The 7,106-nt window shown below is 26.7% G+C and overlaps 1 non-coding gene across 1 annotated transcript; it reads right to left on the reverse strand.

Annotated features, from left to right (window-relative positions):
* Positions 1-6,794: 6,794 nt before the first annotated feature.
* TRNAP-AGG (transfer RNA proline (anticodon AGG)) lies at positions 6,795-6,866 on the reverse strand. Its single transcript has one exon. It is a non-coding gene; the product is annotated as a tRNA-Pro (tRNA).
* Positions 6,867-7,106: the final 240 nt, after the last annotated feature.

Raw genomic sequence — 7,106 nt, forward strand, 5'->3', positions numbered from 1 at the left:
TATTGGATTTTCTTTATATATATATATATATATATATATATATATATATATATATATATTAGGGAGGAAGAGAATAACTTAAAATTAAAATATGAATCCATCAAAAACTAATATAAAATTTAAATAACTTTTTGTTTATATCTATAAAAAAAATTAAAATTTTCATTATAAAAAAATATAAAAATATTTTTTTTCTTGAATTAACCAGAAACTCAAACTCGAAACCTAATGTAGTGGAATTCCTCCCTCTAGAGCACATAAATTATCAGTTTCCTCTTATCAAAATGGAGAGACTAGATGTATGTATAGGAATAAATTTTAATTTTTTAAGATATACTATACCTATTTTATCTCTAATTAAAATCCTAATCCTAATTTAGGAAAGAGTTTGAACTTGATTAGGATTCATTCACAAATTTGATTAGGATTCCTTCACATAGTTTAAATTTAATACGACTCCTTCCATTCTTCAAAATCTTAAGACTATACATATTAAGTTCAGATCCAATCATACTGTTTTTTGAAAAGGAACAAAAAATATTACTAATTTCATGATATTTTGTGTAATATTTGAACTTGTTAATTGGTTCGAAACAAAATTACAGAAGTTTGGTTGCAAAAATTATGATTTAGACTATTTTTAAGTTATTAAAAAAAAGTATAATTTGGTCTAAACTTTGTTAAAACAAGCCTAAAATTTCAGTAAACCTTTGAATCAATCCTAGATGGATAAAAACATAATTTTTTATTTTTGAAAATTTGAATGATAATTTTCTATTATTTATGGATAAATTTAACTTTCAATGATTAAAATCAATAAAAAACTATTTTAAAGGCTATAAAATAAAAAATAATGATCATATAGACCTTTTAAATTTATTTTGAATATTTTTTTTAAAAAAAATATATTTTATATTTATTTTTAAAATATATAAATATTATTATAATATTATCCTTTACTCTATAGTTGATGACATTATCTTTAGTTTATTATTCGATGATTGCCTTGGAAAATATAATCTTTTTGAGTATTTTTCCAAATGGTAACCCCACTTTTTATTATTCTCATCATATATTTTAAAAAAAATTTAAAAACACCACTAAGAAAGTTGTCATATGGTTTTTTTCTTGTCGATTTTGGGAGCCACCCTACGGACTGATCCATATGGTTGACTAGTCTGGGCTCATTAGAGTGATTTAGTAGAAAAAAATATTTAGGGTACCTTAAAGAAATTGTGATGGGTCCATATGGTAGACTAATGTACCTTCCCTTAAAGAAATTGTGATGTTTTTAGCTTGTGGTAAGTGATTTCTCCTCATGTTTTCTATTCTTTGAAAGTATTTTTCACTTGTGTTTATAGTGCTGCATGTTTCTATCCCCTCCGATCAAAGAGACTACATTATTAGGGATGTAAGAATATTTAACCTATTTTAACTTTTTTTGTAAAGTTATATTTGTTTAAAGATCACTGAGAAGAAGAGTATGTTGAATAATTTGTTTAAAGATAGTTGAGAAGAATATTTAACCTATTCCAACTTTTTTTTTTAAGTCAAGGCTGAGCCATTCAATTTGACTTGAATGATCCATATTTTTCAAATGAAAATAAAGATAATGACGATATTATTGAAATTGAATTGGCTAAGCAATGCATAACAAATTAAGTTGAAGGAAATATTGATTAATATATATATATATATATATATATATATATATATATATATACCGGTAATATTGTGGGTGAAATTGTATATAGGAGGAGGATGGATATATACAAGTATTATATTGAAGAGTCAATTAACCTAATGTTAGCCATTGGGAGATGATGGTTTGATACTAAATTCTTTGGTTTAGTATATTGAAAATGAGGATTTTATACCTAAAGATTTATTTGTTAGATAGGTAAACAAAAAACATCAAATTTTCATAAATGTTATTGTTATTGTTTGTAAAAATAATATGATTTGAAAAAAATTAAATCATTGTCTATCATTAGTGATCGAAGTTTTGGTATTCTTACAAATGTTAATGAGATATTCTCATAAGCTTATCATAAATATTGTATGATGCATATGTTGAAGAATCTTATTAGAGATGTTGGAGATCATGAAATGATAAAATTACTACAAGTATGTACAAATTTAATGCATGTATGTAAAGAATAAGAGAAATAATATCACACTAATAGTTATAACTAGATTTACCAAATTAAGAAAGAGAGGTAGGCTAATGCTTATTTCTTCCCACTATATAGATAGTCAATGTTGACCACAAATTGATTGGAAAGTATGAATTCCTTGCTTAAGATTATTCTTAGCTTACCAATATATTTTTTAATAGAGATAATAAGAAATAAAACTTACAAAGTAGTTATATACTCATCGTGAAACAATCGAGATATAAAAAAGTGTTGATGACTTGTTTTGAGGAGCAAATAAAGAAATCAAAGGAAATAGGTTCTTTGGAGTTTTGCCTCATACTAACTATGAGTTTCTAAGTCTAGACATCCTTGGAGAGTGTTATAGTCAACATTGATAAGAAAGCTTGTTCATATGTTTGAAATCCCATGCTCTCATGCCATGGTGGCCATTGGGTATACGCAAGCAACCAAAGTGTTCATCCAAACCAAATTTATACCAGTATTTTATATGAAATCAATAATGTATATGCCCCGAACAATCATTGTGTAGATCATCAACAAGAGAAATAAACTTTGCTACTGTCATTATCTATAATTGATTGCGCAATGTCCAATTGATACCAATGCATATTTGCTTGTCGCATATCCAAAGGTAGATCATAGTTAGGGCCTCAATGAACTTTATAATAAAAATACTATAATCATTGCTATCAAACAAAACAAGAGATCGTGTCAGTAATATAAAACATACAACTATAGTTTAAACAGAATATGTAAAGACTCACAGTGCATATTACTTGGTACATTTCATCTCTTTTATTTTCTATACAACAAATGGGTGATGTGTGATAATATATTTGTTGAGCCACCCTAGCTGATTCATAGTTATGTTCATAATAGTTTTCTTCTATTAGCATCACAACATTAAAATGAGGAAATAAGATACTATCAGTTTGATACTTGGAATTATAATGCATAAGAAGCTTTTCCTTAAATTCCAATACCATAAGGTGCCAATGAAAAGCTATGTTAAGGGGTACAAATATCAAATTGATCATTCCATCCTAATATCCTGATATATTTGATAGCTTAGTTGAATATTGAAGTCCCAACTTGTTTTTAATATTCATGCATTGAAATATAATAATCAAATTAGTTAAACAAAATTAGAAGCATATAATTTAGTAGGAAGCACCATAATTGATCCGTAGTCATGTTTGTAATATATATATATATATATATATATATATATATATATATATATATATATATATATATATATATATATATATATATATTGTTTGCAACACAACATTAAAGCTAAGAAATGAGATATTGTAATGTCTCTTGCTTAAATGTCATCTAGTACTTTTTGATCCATCATATTTATTTGATAGCTTAGGTTGAATATGGAAGTCCCTACTTGTTGATAATATTTATGCACTGTAATATAATAACCAAATTAGTTGAACAAAATTAGAAGCATATAATTTAATAGAAGGTAGCAATAGGACATTACCCAAAAATCTGTGTACATAATAATGTTGGAAACAACTGATGTCTCAATGCAATGATGCCACAATGGATCAATTACATTTCCATTCATAAAGAAGATTATAACCGAAAATATTATTTATTTATAAATAATGGGTCAATGAAATAACTGAAAATACTATTTATTTATAAATAAGATATATATTTCACAGCACACTTAACTACTCATGAAGAAATTAATAATGAAACATCGATGGACAATTAAAAATCAAGCTGAAACCAATAATAATTGATATTAATGTTAAAAATATCTCATAAAAAAACTATGATGTGAAATTTATAATTAATAATAATTTGAACAACTTTAAATGTCTTAGATTGAATATTATTAGCTTCCGCATCCTCATCCTTCTAGTACTTCTACAAAATCAATTAATAAGCTACAAACAAAATAAAAGAAACATACACAGTAATATTTATTTATACCTTGATTGTCATATCTCTTTTGGCTTCATGAAGCTTAACCAATTGTCATACGCTTAAAATATCTAATCACATCATTTCTTATTATAAATTTATCTCCCTCAATTTCATATTATTCTTGGTCATTACTATTAGTCTTCTTACTATTTTTCTTATCAACAATGATCTATTTTCTTTTTCTAAGAAATAGAAATTTTGATAGATTTTTTTTATTATTGAAGTCATAAGGTTCTTCCTTCTTATAGCTGGATCACTCATCCTTTGATCTTGGGGCCCTATTGAAGATGATAAATATTATTTATTGGTTATCTTAGTTATATATTTCTACGATCCACACTCATCTAATAATATCACAAATTGAGTTATTTGGTAATCATTTGTATTATAGCTTATACATTTCTAAGCTTCTTAATTTTAACTATGATAGCCTCCTTTCCCATAGTCCTAGCCACCTTAAATGTCAACAGTTATAACCTCCTTGCCCATAGTCTTAATCTTATCAAAGTCAAGAGTCATAGCCTCTACCTCAATAATCATTGCCTTCTTATGGTCAATAATCGTAGCATATTTGTCAAAAGTCCTAGCTTCCTTATCAAAAGTTATAGTTTCATCAACTTAAACAATTATAGCTTCTTTCACTTAAACAATCATTACCTCCTCCTACTGAAAGCTCTATAGTTATAGTCTATCCCTTAAGAGTCCTACCATCTTCATCGTTACTCATAGCATCCTTATAAATTTTAATTACTAACTAAATAGTCATCGTAGTCTCAATAGATTTACCCTCTTAACAATAGTCTCAGCCTCTAATAAAAAATCATAGTTAATTCATCAATTTTTATCTTCTTCAACAATTCCTTTCTGGTACCTTAATCCTCTCGTAAAACAAACATAGCATCAAAATGATATTAGCTAAAATAAAATCTATAGTTAATTAAAATTTATAATTAATTGAAATAAAATATCACCTCAATAACGACGATACTTCTATTATACAAAAGAGTCTCATCTATATCCAAAGAACATAATTAATGTGTATTCTATTATACTAGGAGAGAATGAAATATCTAGTATTTCAATGAAATGGAAAATTGGAGTTAGCTTTATCACTTATTGATGTGTATTCTTTAACATCAACAGCTCCGTTTTCCCTCTAGACTATGAAGTAGCATTCATCATAAAATGCTTAAAATAATCAATAAAACTTTAATCATTTATATTCTATTTCACTACAGATGGAGAAGCAGGTTTAGGTCTTTCAGTTATTGTCTGAGCTCTTATTATTCTAGATAGAGCATCTTTAGCAGAGGTAGTCTGAGGTCTTGTCCGATCTCTTCTCGTAGATTTAGCTATTGTTTATCCTCTTGTCAGAGCTTTTGGCTGATGTCTTGTTTGAGCTTCTGTCTAATGATGGCTAGTCATAACCCACTAATCTTGTTGAGAAACTTAAGAAACAAACCATTAGACCAAAATTGATTACCATAAAATATATATTACTCTATGATGACAAGAGTTAAACATCATTATAACAAAGTATAGATAAAAATATACTATGCTGATAGCCTAATGTACAAAGAAGATGAGCTAAAACAAAAAAGAAGCAGCAACAGTTATTTTGAATATGTATACAATATTTTGAAAGCAACACTAAAACATTATATATCTACGATGAAATCACTATAAATGATACTAATTACTCCTAGCGTAAGCCGAAACAAATTACAAGCCTACAAACATGGTCTTCAATAGGTAAACAATATTTATGAATAATTATATATTATTTTTTAACACATATATAGTGTTTTCGATACCTCATCAAAAAAACACCGTAAAGGGTAAAAAGGAAAAACACTATAAATTAATCTTATGACACCCAACTCACCCAAAACAAATAGAAAAGCTAATAAATATTATATTCTAATGTTGTACTACCAATGATATCATAAGAGGCAAACGATCATGTCAAATATATTGTTTCTCTAAAGCTATACAGTGTTTTTGAATATATGTATAGTGTTTTTGGCACCCCACCAAAAATATTATAAAGAGTCAATAAAAACATTGTAAATCACCCTAATAACACTTAACATCAAGTAAAAAACTTACAAATATCATATTTTAATGCTCTACGATCAACAATATGGTAAGAGGTAGAATGTCATATTATATATATTTATTTTAAATCAATATACAGTGTTTTATGTAACCTATATAGTGTCTTAGATAGGTTCCCAAAAAAATACTATAAAGAGTTGGGGAAAACACTATTAAACATCCTAATAACTTCTCACCTTAGGCAAAGCAAGCTAAAAGCTCAAAATATGATCTTTTAATGCTCTATGATCAACAATATCATAAGAGGGATATTCTTATATCAAATATAGTGATTTTTTAAAGCAATATAATATTTTTGACACTCAACCAAAGACATTGTAAAAAGTCTATGAAAATACTATAAACAAACTGTAACATAAAAATATGGTCTTTTAATGCTCCATGAGTAATGAATGATATTGTAAGAGGGAGATGATAAAGTGATTGCTAGTGTTTTATAGTAACTACACAGTGTTTTGCAATAGCTATAAACTATAAAAGACACCTAAATAAAATACTATAAATATTGATGAAAACACTGTATGTTTCATCATAATGTTTTGGTACGATTAACAATAGTCAAACGGGGCATTCCGAGAATTGAACTCGGGACCTCTCGCACCCTAAGCGAGAATCATACCACTAGACCAAATGCCCTTTGCATAATATGAAGAACTCAACCAAATTTTGTATTCTTATGATGCTATTGGACAATTGATATGATAATAAGCATAAGATCACTAGATTTAAATACTTTCATTTTTTAGTTAAATACTTTCATTTAAATACCACAACACTAACACTAGTCTTAATATTCTAATAACTTTAATTAAGTTTAATTTTATTTAATAAAAAAAATATTTTTGATCTAAACTCATACTTCAATCTCACTTGTGC

Source organism: Musa acuminata, chromosome BXJ3-5, assembly GCF_036884655.1.
Source record: "Musa acuminata AAA Group cultivar baxijiao chromosome BXJ3-5, Cavendish_Baxijiao_AAA, whole genome shotgun sequence".
In the NCBI taxonomy this organism is placed as follows: domain Eukaryota; kingdom Viridiplantae; phylum Streptophyta; class Magnoliopsida; order Zingiberales; family Musaceae; genus Musa; species Musa acuminata.